This window comes from Falco rusticolus, chromosome 3 (genome assembly GCF_015220075.1).
Source record: "Falco rusticolus isolate bFalRus1 chromosome 3, bFalRus1.pri, whole genome shotgun sequence".
Classification (NCBI taxonomy): Eukaryota; Metazoa; Chordata; class Aves; order Falconiformes; family Falconidae; genus Falco; species Falco rusticolus.
The window spans coordinates 16577325-16595159 of NC_051189.1; the positions used below are offsets into that span (position 1 = coordinate 16577325).

The 17835-nt window shown below is 40.7% G+C and overlaps 1 long non-coding RNA gene across 1 annotated transcript; it reads right to left on the bottom strand.

Moving 5' to 3' along the window:
* Nucleotides 1–13343: 13343 nt before the first annotated feature.
* LOC119145652 lies at nucleotides 13344–16916 on the bottom strand. The gene is made up of 2 exons (XR_005103476.1): nucleotides 16689–16916; nucleotides 13344–13407 (listed from the first exon to the last, which is right to left on the bottom strand). It is a non-coding gene; the product is annotated as an uncharacterized LOC119145652 (long non-coding RNA).
* Nucleotides 16917–17835: the final 919 nt, after the last annotated feature.

Consider the following 17835-nt stretch of genomic DNA (forward strand, 5'->3'; position numbering starts at 1 on the left):
TACCTGTAAAACCTAATTAAAATCAATGAAGATTTGTAGCTGGAGGTTCATGTTTTATCAGAGCATGAAAACGAGACAAAACTCTAACACTGCTTTGGTTTTCCATTTATCTTTGCAGATAACTTACAGTAGCCTGTGAACAACCCTCACTTCAGAGTATTTACGATAGACCTGAACAAAGTTTATCTGTCAACCCTGTAGGAATACTGACATAGTTAACATTTTCTTCATCTCTAAGCCCGTCATGGGATTAATCTTTTGCTCTCTAGTGACAAGAAGGAAAGTAATTTCAGGCTAACATCAGTGTTAAATTCCGTAATAAGCTTTCTAATGACGTGGCTCTGAGACCCATCAGCTTGACTTTCATCCAAGACTTTTTAGCTTAAAAAAGCACTTGTCTTTTCCCCGGAGAAGCCCTAAACAATGCCTTTAAAGAGATGTAAGGAAGGAAAGGTCAGAATCTGAACTGAGATCTGATGAGCTACCTCTTCACAGCCAACATTTCTAGCAGGTATTTCTCAAGCCGTGAAAGATCCAGGGTCCGCAACTATGGTTTGAGATTGTGCTTCTGGCTGGTGTTTCTTTATTCCCCTTTGTTTAAAATACCAAACTTGGATCAAGTGCAGAATTCTTAGGTGATATCACTGATTGCTATCATACTACTATTTGGTCACCACAGTCAAATCTTTGTTTTACCAGGAAAATGACACAAAACAATACAAAACATAACATAATTGAAGTTAGTCTGGGTCTTTTTTCCCAGTCCTCCACATACAAGGCTTCTGAGCATCATGGAAGACTTTTAAAGGAGAAATAGCAGTGATGTCATCTTTCCTTGCCTGCAATGTCTTTGAAGATCTTGCAGAGAGAGAAGCCATGTAAGAGAACTTTATTTTTCATGTAGCTTTGCCAGTAGTAGGTCCCACAACAGAAACACAGGAGCTTTCCTTTCTCAGCTGTAGGCACCCATCTCCATCACTGAGAAACAACCAGTTTGTTATTTCTGTATTACTTATGCAAAATATTTAAGATCTGTATTTGATGCCATTGTGAGGTTGTGCCGTTGGTGGCAGCAGAAGTAAGGGCAAAGCTCTGAGTGGCTTTGAAGACCAGTATGATTTGATATGGAAGTAAACAGTTGAACGACTTTCCCATCTCCCAGTCATGTGTCCAGAATATTCAGTTGTTGCTAAGCACCCTTCATTTTGATAGTAAAAGCACCAGTTCTGCAGCAGCTGATACACCTGGCATTTAGTGTTGCTTTAAATTTTGAAAGGAAGAAAAAAAAAAAAAAAAAAAAAAGGCTGAAGCTTTTACTTTGAGCACAATTTTGATGTATTTCTAACTGTGGCATTGGGATCACTTTGTTGTTAAGGGTGTGCAATCAAATTGACAGATAAAGATTGGTTTGGGCTTTAATTCATTATTCTGACAAGGATTTAGCCATGTCAACCAATTAAAAATTATGTGAGTTGAAAATAGCACTTGTTTGGGTTTTTTTACCAATTACCATGGTGCCAAATCCTTGAAAGAATAGTGATCTCGGGACAATGCCAGTGCTTCGTGGCTTTTTCCCTTATCCAGCTGTGTATTTTATCTTCTTTTGGAGTTTTTGAGATATAATGCCATCCCTTTATTTATCAGAATTCTATGCCTGGTTTTGGATATGTAGAGATATTCACAGGCTCCTCTAACCTTGCCTCATGTTGCTGTGTTGCATGAATTATTCAGAAAGTTTAGCTTTTGAAGTGGTCAGAAATTACATAACTTAACACCCAGATAAAAGGCAGACAAAGAACATGGAGAGACATCACGTAACAGATTTTCTATCCTTCAAGTAGGGCCTTAGTGGATAAATTTTAGAGACAATGTGTAACTAAATGAGTATATTTAATGTACTCATTGGCATTTTACATTTTTAGAGTTCAAGGTTTCCCCCCCTGCTGCCTAAAGAGCACTTAGCATCTCTTTTCCCTTATCCACATGCCTACCTCTTGAACTGTTCTTCCTCTTGAGGTTAGTAAATCCTTAAAATACTGGGTTATGAGATGTAAGAATATAAGAAATGCCAATCATATATGTACAGGTCAATACCAGATCTGTCTATGACGCTGGCAGAAAGAGGTACTGTTTGAGAAGACAAAAGCCTGGCTTCTCTCCACGGTTTCCTTCATCACTTAAAATGGATCTGCTGGCTTATCTCCATCTCCATCTCCTTCATTTAGTATTTGTTTTGGATCTGTTGTCCATGAATTTGCATTTTTTAATATTCTTGTATAGTTTGCCTCCAAAGCCTCCTGTGGCAGTAAGTCCCAGAAGTTGTACTTTATTTTTAGTTTGTTTTTAATCTGTTTTAAATCAATCTCCTGCTAGTTCCAGCAAGTGCTCTCTAGCTCTAGTGTTGCAGGGTTTGGAGAGTAGCAGTTCTGTGTTTATTTTTTTCCTCTGCTTGTCTGTTTTTTTAGAGTTCATCACTATGCAAGCTTTGTTTAGATTAATTTTCTCTGGATACCTTGTGTTTATCTACGCAAAAGCTTATCTGTCACCTTTTTGACCACTCGGTTTTTTGAAGGTCTGATGTAATTCCTTGTCTTTGATGCAGCTTTTGCCTACCTGAAAGATTTTAATATCATCCTCACATTTCAAGATCTCACCACATGTTCCACTTCTTGGGTCATTGATGACATATCAATCAAAACTGGTATCAACACTGATCCACAACAGGACACACTGCTGAGTCTTATCCAGCCTGAAAACCACTAAGCCCTACCCTGCTCTTCTCATCCTTTAACCAACTTAAATTCGTAGAAGGACTTTCCTTCCACACTCATAACAACTTCCAAATTCAGAATGGCATCCTTTCTTGAGTTCACTAAGACTAGTTGTTCTAGGAAGCAGTGATTTATTGTGTCCAAAAACTTTTATTGTCTTGTTAAGACGTTGATCCAGTTTATATGCAGATCATGGAGAACTCCCACTCTTACAATTTTTCTCTAAACCTGCTTTAAAAAAAAACCAAAAAAACCCCACTAGCTTAAAAACTCTGGGTTCAAAAAGAAAATAACCAACACAGGTGGGGAATCTTAAGTCTTTGTGTGTAAAACCTGGATTCAATTAACTGCACGTGACTGCCCATTCATACTGAGGTTGCAGCTGTAGAAGAAGCCTCCTAAAGCAACCTGAAGCAAATCAGTGTATTTCACTACCAAGCCAGGTTCACCATCATTTTTGAGACTTTCCCATAGCTTTGGTCTTCAACTTCAGTCTTACATTTTGGAGTAGCATGAAGTAGCAATTTCTGTCAATCAGAATGCCAGCATTTCAAAAGTACTTTTCAGAAAGGCAGCAGTACAGATTAAATCACAGAATGGACATCCTGTATTTCTTTCCATGGTGGAATAATCATGCTAAAATGTTTTGCTTTGCTGCACCCAAATGTTACATTATGTTAAAGAAAAATGATGAATACGTGATTAGGTTTTCAGGTGTTCAAAGGAGAACCGGTATGAGAGAATCACAGTGAAACACCATCCATTTTGAGGCAAATGGTTTCTCCTCTGAAAATTGGAGCTATATCAGCACCTTCCTAGAGAATGTTTCTAATTTGACTGATGTGCCCTACCAGAAACCTTTTCAACTGTACCTGCTGCACCTTTTGTATATCTTTCTTGCAGCTGTAACGCTGAAAACACGTCAGTGTGATTGTCTTCATATCACATTCATAGAGTCTGCATTCAGATCCTTTGAATTTTAATTTAGAAAGGATCCCTTCATGCTGGGAGTATCTAGTAGGATGGGAAATGATTGCAAGTTTGATGGGTAGGTCTGTTGTGTCTGTCAAAGGTAAGGACTCATTATTTGCATTGAGAGCAGATCAATATCTCCATGTATTTCTCACACATATACCAGTGTCTCCCAGTAAGTTTTTTCTGATTTTAAGCTTGTCTTCAAGGAGTTGCAAAAGCTCACAAAAAATCAGGTGAATACCTGATTTTCAACAGTGAGGAAAGAGAAAAATTAGCAAGTCCAAGACACTCTATTTTTAAAATTGTGAATGGTATGTCATCAGTAAATCACTTTCAGGGTATTCCTTATTTCCCACAGCATATAGCTGCATGCTAGACATTATAGCTAAGCTGCTTGGCAGAAGCACTTATTTGGGCAGTAAGTCTTTAGAAACGTCACTTTTGGAACTGCTTCTGTTGTTATTGGACCAGCATCTCACTTGCAGCTGTTCACTCATTAGCTGGATCTGTGCAGATACTTTAATCAAACCCCAGCATTCTCATTTTCAATTAAAAAGTGACTTTATGGTCTACTGACAACGTGACTTAGTCACAGATCATATTGAAATATAAGCTCTGGGACAGTTTTAAACAGGAAATTTCTTTTGCCTGGTCAGCTGTATTTTAAACTACTCCAATTGGAGAAAATGACTTTTCATCTCCAACTGTCCCTGAAACAGCTCAGAGGAGTCCCTGTGGTACATTCATACCCTCAGGGCAAAATGTCATTACGAATGTAAGAATATTGTAGAGGATCAGTGACTTTCAGAAGGTCAGACAAACCTTCTTCTGTTTCTTTTGAAAAAAAAGAAAAAGAAAAAAGTATTTCTGTGTAATAACTGTTGGCGTGGTATGGAAAAAGATTATGTATTTCTGCTTAAGCTGATTCAGTCACACACAGAACCTCATTCCTGAGGCCACCAATATTTCTTTTTTCTTATTTGCAGCCATAGCACTAGCTACGGCTAGTGCTCTTAAAAACTCTTAACATTTCTAAACTCTCCTTTGCTATTTTCAACATTTTATAGAACACTTCCTTGAAAACAGTAGACCCGCCTTTCTGTCAAGATGGGAGATCTCTTCACCATGTTGCAGGGTAGTTTCTCAGGACCCTATTAATTGGAGACTGTTGCTTTTTGGAAATTATGCCTGTGGCAACAACTTACCTCAGCTTGTCCATGTTTACCAGGACTTGGTAATCAGAGACCTTAAGAAAGAGACAGGTCAAAAAATTCACTGTCCCACATTAACCACTCTCAAGATGTCTGATAATGCTTCTAGCTCTTCACCAGATTTCTAGTCAAAAGTCTTCGTTGATATGTATAGCAGGAGATATGGTTCCATGAGAAGAGAGGTATGGTACACTACAGTAATGACAAGAAAATACAACAGGTCATGGCTCATAACTTAACAAACATCCTAAACTTGTCTGTGTTAGTTTATGAAATATGTGTCACTTATTCAAAGGAAGGGAAAAATGTCCCTAAGACATATCACTATGTCATTAAAAGAGGGGTATTTTTAAAAAAATACCCAAGAATAATGGATTTATTTGGAATTTGGGTTGTGCCCACTTTTTCTTTCGGCAGGTAGAGTACCTTTCTCTACAAACTGCAGAGAACACATGAAGTAGCTATGTGTGGGAAGACCTCATGGTAGGAGGCAGGCAGTGAATGATGTTGATGTTATTCATCCCAAATTCGCATTCTTGGCCAGATTCATCTCACCATGCTTTTACTACTTAACTGAGATGTTAGGATGTGGTTCATCACATCTGACTATGTCTCCAATGCAGATGTCAATGTCTGAGCCAGCTGGCTTCCATTACACTTAAGGGAAATATCACCAATGAAATCAGTGGAGCCCAGGTGAGATTTATTTAACCAAAGGCATTATCCAACCCATCTACTCTGGGATGAGAGGTATCATAATCTAGACTCCACTGGCAATCTCAGCTAGCTGTTCATTCATTCATAGGAGGAGTCCAGCATGACTTGCTCAGATATGCACCTGCATTGCTCACAGACATAGCTTCTCAGATGAATTTCCCCCAAGGCTACATGTGCCGTCCACCTAAGTCACCAAAAGGGACTGAAAGCCATATCCAGAAAATGCTTCATATGCAGGAAATCCATATTCACACTTCCTTCTGACAGATTCAGAGGAAATCCATATTCACACTTCCTTCTGACAGATTCAGAGACCCATGCCCCAGATCTCAGCTGGATTTGAAGGGCACAAATATAACCTGTGTGACCCACAGGATTTGGGGTTATGATGCATGAACAAGTTACTTAGGATCAAAGATAGCTGTAAATCAGTTGCTTTGCAATAATTGTCCTTGTACAGGTTTCTCCTCGGTAGTCCCCTACAGTAAACACAGGGTAATTGGAGGAATTTTAGCCCTTGAAGCATAAAGGGTTGAGCTACCTTGCAATGACTGAAGAGGACCATGTAGTAAAGGCAAGTGGAGGGCAACAGCTGAAAGGCTGACACATGGCATGAGATTCATCTGATCAAATGTAAGCATCTTTTACGCATGTTTTTAGGCATAAGGTAGTCACCCAGGGCTCATTCACGTAGTTCTTCTGATCCTAAGCGAGCTCTCTAGAATATGTCAGATGAATTGCTCCCTAAATTTAAGTATTCTTTCTACTGGCTGGAAAAGTAGCACAGACCAGGTTACTGAAAGATGTACACATAGAGTCAGGTAGGATGAGCCTCTCATGGAAACTTTTCTTTCCACAACATTTTACACAAATGTAATGCTATCCCAAAGTGGTATGTGCACATGTCCATGACTTTTCATGAGCTGGGCCAGAGATTCAATTTTTCCTTCTGTTGAGGAGTGTCTTGCCCAGAAGGAGGCAACAGGGCACAGCTGCAATAATGATTTTTTTTACAAGCTTTTTTTGTGAGGAACTTTTTTTATTCCAAACCTTTTAGGAAAATAACATTTTTATATTAATTAGCACTTTTATTTATGTATTTATAAAACCATTTCACAAATTTCATTTTTATTTATGAAAGCATCTCATGCTGCCTTCAATACTATCGCTAAAAACTTGGATTGTTTGCATTAAAAATAATAATAAACAAGCAGGAGTTAATTTGAAAATAGCAAGGTCTCTGAGCAATTTCAGTGTGTTTGGAGAGACGGTCACTGCTCAAAGCACTTTTATTGAGGCTGATTAGATAGAGCATGGGGATTTTGCTGCAAATATTTTTATTTCAGCAAGGATGGTATTAACCATTTAAAATCTGATGTAAAACATGGAGGCAGAGGAACAACAATCAGATTGTTCACTGGACACCTCTTTGACCTGCCTGGCACTGTCCTGTGAACTCTCTTGTCTACTCTACCAATAGTCACCCAGAGCACCCAAAACAACTTTTACATGGGGAACCTACACAGGTGCTGTAGGAAATTTTTTAGATTATGAGACTGTCCCACAAATTCTCCATGCTATATGGCTCCAGTCTCAAGGCCGAAAGAAGAGCCGTAACAAATTAGGAGCTATAACACTCAGGCTGTGCTTGTGTGACTAATCCCTTCTGTCCTGCCATTAACCCCTATTTAAGGCAGATCAAGTGAAGCTCAGCTCAACACCAGCTGCAACCACCCACACAGTGTGCACTGAGTCTCTTTGCAGGGTGAAATTTACGGTTATGTTGAAACACACTGATCTTGCTCGTGTAACCAGCCCGCAGCCCATTGCACCGATTCTCTCTGAAGAATGTGAAGTGGACCAGCTCTTGAAGACAGGTCTGACAGTATTGCTTTACTTCGGTTGCTTTACTACAGATGGCCCTGTCTAACTTGGAAATCAGAAAGAAAAGTTCAGGATGTGCAAGTTTACCCAGGATAGCTTTAATCGGGCTCAGTTCAGCTCAGGCTAACCTCTTCAGTGTGTTCCCAGATGGCAACTTGTACAGACTGTGCTGACACAACTACCCTCTTGTTGATGACAGTTAGCGTAAGTGAGCCTACATGCATTCCAGGCATACTTCTGGCTACTGAAAATACAGGGTTCTCTGGAGTTTGGAAGAGACTGTTCTGAGCAAGGCTGGAAGTAAGTGTATACACATGAGAGCAGAGCAGAAGCTGTGGCCAGTGCTCTGGGGACGTGCTTCGAAAAGACAGAGAAGGAAAAATGGTCACTGGTTTTGCACTTGGCAAACGGCGCGCAGTTTTGTTCTGCAAATCTTCCTGTGTCACCATGCATTGTCAACCAGTGCCTCGGTTCCCCATCTGCGCTGTGGTGTGTGGTGATGGTGAACTGGCCCATCTGGCAGATGCTGAGGTCCTGCAGGAACAGGATGGATGACAGACAGATGGTGGAGCTGGATGAGCTGGTCTCAAAATGTTTGCAAGAGCCTTCTCAAAAAGGTCTGACATTTTTTGTTTCTCCTCTTGTGGAACAGAGACCTCTGGAAAATGTGCTTTGAGAAAATCTGGTGGCTGACAGATCACCAGTAGCTCCTGATGCCAAGTCACTCCAGAGCACTACCGTGAAACCATGTGAAACAGGAAAATGCCTGAACTCTTCACTACAGTTGTTTTCTTGACAAATTGTTGGGAAGGGTTAACATAAGTGGAGAGGTAAAGGGGGGGAAATCCTATAGAGACTTGACCAATTTGGGTAAAGAATCACTTGTGATAACATAAAAAGCCTGTTATTTGTAACTGGAGAAAGTGAGAGCAGGGAAGCATTTCCCTTCTGTCCCCCATGCCCAGCATTCATGGGGCCGAGCATGTCCTACCTGCAGCCCGGTATCCACTGGGTGCAACAGGATCATTTTCTTAAGTAACTATTAATAAATAGTATAGCTGTATAGCAGCTGTACAGCAGCTCAGAAAACCTGGAAGAGAGAGAAAGACAGTGCATCTACTGGCATCTATGAGTGAGCAAGCTCCTCTGCTGCTGCTTTAAAGAGTTATTTAATTTAAACTTGTCTCAATTTGATTCTTCCCCTCTCAAGCTGTCAGCTCCTGTCTCTGCAGTGCCAAAAAGGCCAGCCTTCACTGTCCATTAATCCAATTTATGCTCAAGCACCATCACCTTCCTCCCAGGCTGCCCATCATCCAGAAAGGAACTCCCTGTAAAATCTGCAATTTTTTAAAGCAAAAAAAGCTTTAATGTTTTCAACTTGTGAATGGCTTTTCAGCCAGGGTGCTTGTAAAGCAGCCCAGCCATAGATAAGGACACCAGTCTACTCTCCCTGCTGCCTCTCATATTGAACATCGTGGTTTGATAGGATTTTGTCTTTTCCACTGTATTAGTGTTGCAAACCCAATACATCCACTCCTGATCTCTCTTTGTGTGCTATAGTCAAACTATTCATAGTATAGAATATGTACACCCTAGCGAGCAGGTGTAACAGCAAATTCCTTGGCTGAAGGCACTATGTTGTCTGCTCTTTGACTAGCATCTGAAGGTCTTGATCCCTCACAAGGACCTCTGGGGCTTCACAGATATTACTACCAATAATAATGTCACAAACTATTTGGCCTGTGGCTGTCACTTTCAACACAAGTGAGGGTATTGCTTTCAGTGCCTGGGTTTTGCTGCAGTTTTTCACTTTGCTTTACAAGACCATGTTCTAGTCCATTTGGAAGAACAGAAGACATTAAATCATGGCTTTTTCTCCACTCATTCACTGTTCTTTAACCATTGAAGTACCACGTAGATTAGCACAGTTACTTTTGAATTACCCTTGAACAGTCTTAAATCAAAAGGAGAGGAGAACTTGATGTCAAATGTCAATTCACCAGCCTATGACATGGCTAGAGCTCAGGTTAGCTGTAAACACAATGGATTTCAGTAGAGTTACCTGAAATATACAGAAGTATAGCCAAGAGCTTAATTTGATCTTAAAGTAACATTTCAGAAGACTCATCAGAGCAGCAACTGGATTTTTAATACCAGCACTTAGCCACATTTCAGCCATGCAGTGTCATTAGTGTCAATAGGAATGCTCAGGTGTAATTTGTCTCACTGTTTCCGAGTAAGCAAAGTGGAGACAATAATTCTATTAATGAAACCTGGAACTGTGTTTACCACACTGGCGGAAATAAAGAGTCCTGTGTCTATATATTAGAACGGAAATTAATCAATGGAAAAACCTGGAGCAGAAAGTGCTATTCTAAAAATAACTACAAGAAAAAGAAAATAATTATTTTTTTCACCAAGGCAGCTATTTTGTTAACTGCAGCATATATGCAAGGCATGAATAAGCCTGCAGTTCTCTTGACAGAAAGACAGCAATCAAGTCATGCAACAAGTTCTTCCGCTGTCATGTTCAATACATTAGATTTTGCTGAGCAGGCATCAACGGAAAGCCTGTAGGACTTGGAAATAAGCATCATACCATTGCGAGAAAGCATTACAAGTTAGTTAGCCATTTAAGCAAGAGATAATAGCATCTTTATTACTGGAGATGGGGAAGAGCTGGAGAGCTGAGAAGCTGGACCAGGACACAAATATTCTTATAGTTTAAGGAACTTCCTCAGTGGAATTTTAATTTCAGACTTGAGCATGCTTGGGACAAAAGACTGCAAACTTTGTTCACATTTTATCTGTTCATTGTTAAGTCAAATCATTTACTGCCTGCAGCAGTACCAATTTTAACAGCTCACTATTCCATGCAACAGTCTTCACCCAATGGTTTCTGTTATTATTCAATTTAAAACATTAGGTCTGAGGGAAGGAAATAAAAATTGTGCTTGTACTTTCATAGCATAGCATATGAAGATACCGTGGAAACTAAAGCAATATTACAGTTAATCATAATTTAATGATATCATTCAGTATAACCATCTGTTGTAAGAAAATGACCTGACAGCAAAGCAACCAGAGCCTGACAAGCCAGACTGCATGTAGACAATAAATCATTTGACAAATACAATCTGCTTTCATTTCTTTTTGCTAACTAATCTATGTAACAGCTCTGCTGAGTTACTGGATCTTAGAGAGATACTACTGGCTCCTGACATGTACACATGGCTGCTAATGCAGTTAGAGAAAGGTTACATTTTGTCTAAAGGCAAACTAAATCCAGCCTTATTGACATGTACTGGTAGATGCTCTGAAGTTCAGTGGGGAATTCAAGATGCAGAACTATTAAAGGAACATCAACAAACTTTAAGAAATATCTGAAATATATTCCTTTTTCATGTCGATAGTTATTATGATTTTACAATCATAAAGAGTAAAGCAAATACTTGTAGCAAAAATAATATTTTTCTATTAATAAAATAACAGACCAGGGAATTATGAAAATAAACTTCTGCTGTGACAAGTCCTGGTATGTGCCTCCTCTGGACTCTAAACTAGATGCATACCATGTTAGGACTGTGCTAGAAGTTTAAAGGTACACATGACATGAAAAGCAACAATCAAAGTAATGACAATGACCACGGCTGAGATTTTCCTTACAGGTGCCAGACTTGTAAGTGCACAGAGCTGCACCAGAGGGGCATTGCAATGGGGCTGAGGCTAGTGGCAACTGCATCTGCAATTTGAGGGTGATCAGATGAGTTTGTGCTTGAATTTCATTCAGTAAGCTAAACCACTGGTGCACTTGATATCAAACCCCAGCAGATATTTTCACTTCTCCTTCCTGAAAGCTTAAGCTTTTCAAGTTTAAAAGTATGTCTGATACCGTCTCTCCCTCTCCCAGATGGAAGCAGTACTAGCCATGCCAGGACCAGGGCTGCTGAGTGACATCTCTCCTAAGACGAGCCAGGCATGTGTGTGGCCTCTGGTGCACAGGGCTGTGTGTCTCCACCCACCAGGCTTGGATGAGTCTTGCTCAACCACATTTCCCTTTGGCCTTGGGCTCATTGTTAATGGTTCATTTACTCTTAGCATCCACTGCTGACTGGGTTGGGCTTGGAGTCCACGCTGGAGCTATCAGCTGCTCCACCAGCAACTCAGCTCTCCCCCTCACTCTGCATAGGCTACTGTGAGTGATGCTATGCTCACCTGAGAGGGCTGAGGGCTGTCACTGACTGCAGCCCACTGTGATGTGCTCACTTCTCCTTGCCTACCCCCATGCACATTACCACACTGGGTTGCTGTTTTTCCTGTATATTGGTCTTGCACTTTATCTCTGCCTAAGATTATTATGGTCCGTAATCCTATACAGCTAAATAAAAGAGGGCCAGGGAGTGATCCTGATGCCAAGAGGTATGGATCTGCTCATGTCTACAGTGTTTAGAACTAGGCCCTTGCAGAGGAAACCAGCCAGGACCATATCACACAGCTCTTAGCCACCAGTTTCCTCTGCTCTGAACATGGAGTTTCTTTGGTCAAAACATTTGAAGTACTGTGAAGGTTGTGGTGAGTCTACCTGCATAGCAGTCATAGAACACAAAGCATGGCATGTACTGCAACTCCTGTGGTGCTTGTGAGGGCACAGGAGGCTGACTGAGGGTACCAAGCCTGCTGCAACAGCACTGCAATGTTTGTATGATGGAAGGACCTAAACCTGATCCATTCTCATCTACTATTGCCTTTCAGCAGTGGTCTCTGGAGTAAACCATTCCCTCAAAGACACCCAGACTTTGTCTTGGAGAGTGTTAGAGCAACCTAGGACAGAACCAAACAGCAATGCAACAGGCCACATGGACAACCAGCAGCCCAGGGCTAAACCTCATAACCACAGCTTTTTGTTGACATTACAGATAATCACATAAATGAAGCATCTTCTGTTCCAGATTGGGTGGATGGTCCACATCACAAAGGATATGCACTCCAACCCATGTTGCATGCACATTCAATGTCAAAAGATGCATACTCAGAGGAGGTTTGCACATGTTCCAAATTGTTCATAGAGTCTGTGCTGATGCATTTATGGCTTGCAGGACTTTGTAGGTATGCTTCAGAGCTGTGATGGCTCATGCAAGGCTGCAAAGGATTAATTGAATTGTGTTGCCTGTTTCCATTTTTATATTGTTAAAGTTAAAGTACATCTTTCTCACCTTCAGTTAATGGAAGGAAAAAACATACAGTAAGGTTTTTCTTCTCACAGGGAAAAAACAAGATTTGGTATGCAAGACTGGTGTGGTATCCTGGACTGGGGGATTTAAGGGGAAAGCAGTCTTATGACCTTGCATCCCAGAATAGCATCATGGGAGAGTTCAGGAAACTCACAGCATCATGTTTTTGACATCCAGAAGTCATCAGGTCACAAAACATCTGCTCAAACTTTTCCCCAGGATGCTTCAACATCATAAGAAGCATAATAAAGCCATCAGGTAGATTCTCTCATAGGTGATAGCACGCTGTCCTCCAATATTTTTTAAAGTATTCTGTCTCACTCTCAGGCTGCTTCATATTTATGGGAAGATGCTTATTCACAGAATCAATTCTCCCTTCAGAAAAGCTTCTAAAAGTAATATATATTACCCAAACTCTTTACTATATCAATTCATTTACTTCATTCTGTTGTCAAGGGACTACTGGAAGTGCAAGTTATGTCCTACAAGCATGGGAAACTCCAGTGGGTTTTCCTTTCAGTATGTAAGGGTCTAGCTTGTTCATATTTTTTTTCCCAGTGAGATTTGTGGATGATCAGCCTGAGGTCTTCCACGTAAGAGTTTGCCAGAGTAAATGACCTGTAGAAAGACAGTTCACAGGAGATGAGTTCACTTGATACAGGATCATCAGCAGGTACATCTAAATAATCATCTGCTGAATCAACTAGACCAAGAGAAAATATAACATAAACATCTTTGAAGTAATTAATGGCTCAAAATACCGCAGTTCCACATGTTCATCCTCTACTCATCCTTTGGAAAGCATACCCTTGACCTCAGTAAAATCAAAGCACCAAGAATTTCTAGTCTTTTTTTTTTTCTTTTTTCTTTTAATGATGGCAAGAAAAAAGCAACAGCAAGAACAAACACAACTGCCAACACTGAAACTCGGGTGTGCAGCTGTGCCTTCATTTATATTGTTGTTCAAGCAGTCCAGCGTGCACATATTTAACACCAAAGGATGACAGAAGATACTTTGAAGTTTTAGTGCATTTTTGCACAAGAAGAATAAAGGCTGAATTCCATTTGTTTCCCCACTAAACTGGGAATAGCAAAACCTCAGAGGCCAAAGATGGAATATGGATTGCAGTGGATGCCCAATGTTTACTATGAAAACCCGTGCTTTATAAGGTTCCTCTGTTGAGTAACTTATTTTGTGGAATTCCTCAGATGATGAAAATAGAGAGATCTGACCTTTTCAGGACAAAGATTTAAGAGCCTTGCTACATAATCAGGGCTTCCCCATAAAAGTACAGCACCATTAAAACCTCAGGCAAGTCAAGTCAAACAATTTACCACATGAAGTCTATTAAGAAAACTAATCAAGCATCACCAAATGAGGCAATGAACTGGGGACAAGACACCTGGTGAGGTTCACTGCTGCTACAGAATTAAGCTCATGGGTGTCTGTGGCAAATAACATCTTCAGCTGAAATACTGAGAGTGTACCCGTGGTGCAAGGAGAAAAAAGAATGAAGTCATGATGAAAAACAACAGAAGATGAAAGTAGCTGAAGTGTAGGTCCAGACTTTGATCTCTTAGAGGAGAAAATGTTTATGCTACGAGTGGTCCCATTGATTTGGGAAACACTATTCATGGAGTAAGTTCCTCTTCCATATGAGAAACCTGTAAGAGCTTCTGTCAAGTCGATTACACTTCAAATGCTGACTAATTACAAGAAATTCTTCATACTCTATGTTAAAAGAACCCTTGCCTGTGATGAAGGAAAGCAATAAAAGCTGACCATCTCACATGGTATCTTTATGGATGAATAAAGAGATTGGTCTTTCACACACATCCATTTATTTCAACTCCATTCCTTTGGAATAATTCTTACTACTTCACAATTATGTGCAGGAGATGAAGCTATAAACAGGACCTACCTTTTGTGCCATAAAATATTGTATGCAGACTTTGAAGCCATGACCCCAACCACGTCAGTAAACATGCATGAAAACTCTACTTGCAGACAGTCAGGGGGCAGAAAATGGCAAGAATGCAAACAGGTCTCTGGACACGCCAGAGACATGGTCAGTCTGAAACATTCAGAGTATTGTAGATTTGGCCAGCAGACAGTGTGGACAATGTCCTTCATTCCAGAGAAGTTACTGAGCTGTCATTAATTGTAACTGCTTTGCTCTGGATGTACAGGAAAACAGGTCCAGGTGCATCCACAACCTGGATGGAAAGGAGAACGTACACAGGCAAGCAGCAGCTTACCCTGCGTGATGTAACACACACACTGCTGAGGGTGATGTTAATGCTTCCTTTGACCTGTTCCCCCCACTAACCATTTCCCTCCTTTTCTTCTGTAGGAAAGTTCTTGCTTGCATAAAAATTCATTATTCCCTCTAGCTGTCTAGCAAATTTTTAAAGCCTCGTTGTGTAACCTAAAGTCATGATACCTAATGTTATTCCTGTAGTCTGAGAGAGACTGAGCAGTCACAATGAGCATGAATTACATGTTATTTTATTAAAAATTCCCTTTAACATTTTCATGGAGGCAGACTAAGGTGAGTTCAATATATGCTTTAAAATTTAACTTAAACATTAACAAAAGGTAATTCAACATCAGTTTCTTCTAACTCTGAAAGCAAATGAAAAGTAAAGTTATATTCCCTTTGATTTTAGGGAGGGTGCTGGAAACTAAGAGGAATTGATTAGCTACAAGTATAAAATACAAATACCGACCAGTCTCTGTTGCCCAAGCTGTTTCCAATTAACAGAATAACTAGTAAAAATTAGGTCTTCTAACATTTCCACTGGAAAACTTCATCCCTTTAGAGGAATTTCAAATTTCCGTGAAGACCCAGGTTTCACAGCTGGACCCTCTATCTAAGCCAAACTTACAACCCTTTCAGGCAGGTCCTTTACCCTCCTGCCTCACTTCTGCTGAGAAAACATCTTGTTTTGGTTATAAAACCAAGTTCAATAGATTACTTTTCTGTTTCACCAAAAAGAGCTTAAATCAAATCAGATATTTTACTGTTCATATAACACTTGAAGTATTCACTGAAATGGAAGTAATTACATACATTTTTAATATAAATAATAATCAGGAACTTCATGGCAGCTTATAGCAGGTACAAAACTGACCTCCCAGATTTTATCTTCAAAATTGCAGTAAATGAGACATAGTGTGAGACACACCTTAGCAGCACTAAATAATAGATGCCCCGTGATCGATGCTGCTTCCTTTTTAGCGAGACTTAGAACTTCTTTCTACTGTTCAAGTGATGCCTAAACTAACAAAGCAGCCACGTAGTCTTTTTATTTCTTATGATTAATCTCAGCTAATGAAAAGTCTTTATTAAGTTTTACTTCCAGGAAGGGCAAGTGGAGCTCTTCACCTCACCAGAGCACAGCTAAGACACAGGCAGAAGTTGCTCCAGTTCCCATGTACCAACCGCATGATTCCGTGGCATAATTCCAGAGTGGAGTGGATGGATGGTTTCCACAATGCTGGTAAGGCTCATGCCTTGAGGATTCCAAGCTGGGCCACTTGGAAAGGACATCAAACACGACATTATCTAACACTGTGCATGGCTGTGCCTGTGCCACAGGATGTATAACACCCTTGTGCGCTTTCCACTAAGAAGGTCAAAAGCAGTTGCAGCTTCATGAAACAACCTGGCAGCCACAACAGGGTACAGATGGATGTCTTCAAAACTGCTCTTTCATTAATGATCATATGGCTGGCAAAGACATATCACAGCTAAAATGTTCCACCAGTAGGCAGAGATCTGAACCTGCCAAAAATAGCTATGAATTTCTCTGCTCAACAGAGTGGCTGCAAGCAGAGCATTTCCTTGAACATGTATGGGAAAGGCAGAGTGGAAACATGATGCTGGAGAACTTACCGTTCCTGGAGATGAGGAGCTGTGTTATCTTCAGTAGGGGTTTCTCTCCAGGTTCAGCCACAGCGTTTGAGTCCTTCCAGCTGTGAATGAAGCAATATGGATGAACATTGTCACACAGCCTAGACAGACAGAATAGGTTCAAAAATATCTTTAGCATTGGACTGCACCTTGCTCCATAGTGATACTCTGTGCATAGCAGGACACCTGAGGGTGATGTCTCTGGGCTGTCTGTCAGTCCCGGCACTCAAGTCAAAACACAGATCCAGGTTGCTGGTAATGGTGCAGCTTGAGCCAGTTGTGGTTTTGCATGCTGTCTTGCATGTTGAGATCTCCAAGGACAAGAGGTCCAAGTATTTCACCACTGCTGCTGACAGGAGCCACTGAGCCCTTTTAGCATGAAAATGAACCTCGAAATCAGTTACTTTTACTTTGGGTCTGCTTCTGTTATCAGGTAAGTCAATTCCAATTGGCGTGCCTGCCCTGTGCTTTCTCTCTTATCCTCAATAGCTGGTGCCAAGAGGAATGACATTATACCTGCCTTTTTCACCAGCTTGGTGAGTCAGCTACACTGAGGAACAAGGTGAGCCCCATGTCCTTCATAAAGATGTGGGCAATGCCAGCTGTACTGATGGGGTATCAGACTGTCCTGTAGCTCTGAGTGACATACCAAAAGCCATGAGTCATAAATCATATACCTTAGAAAGACAAAAGAAGCAGAACATACTGAAGTGGCTACCAGGGAATTCAACAAGTAGGTCCCCTGTTCCGTTTAAGCATGGGGTTAGATCCATCAAAGCCTTTTGCAATGCTTCAAGCAAGCTGGTTCATTTCTTCCTTCAGCTGAGGACTAAATGTCCCAGCAGGTACAGCACTAGCCCTATCCTACTCTCCCACTGGTGCCAGTGTGGGGCTATGTCTGAACTTCCTGTGAACCACCTACAACAGACATGACCTGAGACTGTTAGGCTTTTGTTGACTGATCTGTCCATTCATCTTATGTCTGTCATCCTGACAAAGGAGAAGGTTTTTGGTCTTGGCACCTCATTTAACTCTTTTAGCGGCCTTATCCCCATCTTTGTTCCACAAGAGATATTTGTAAGTAGACCTGAGCAAAGGAACTGTCTGGGTGATAGCAATAACCCAAACA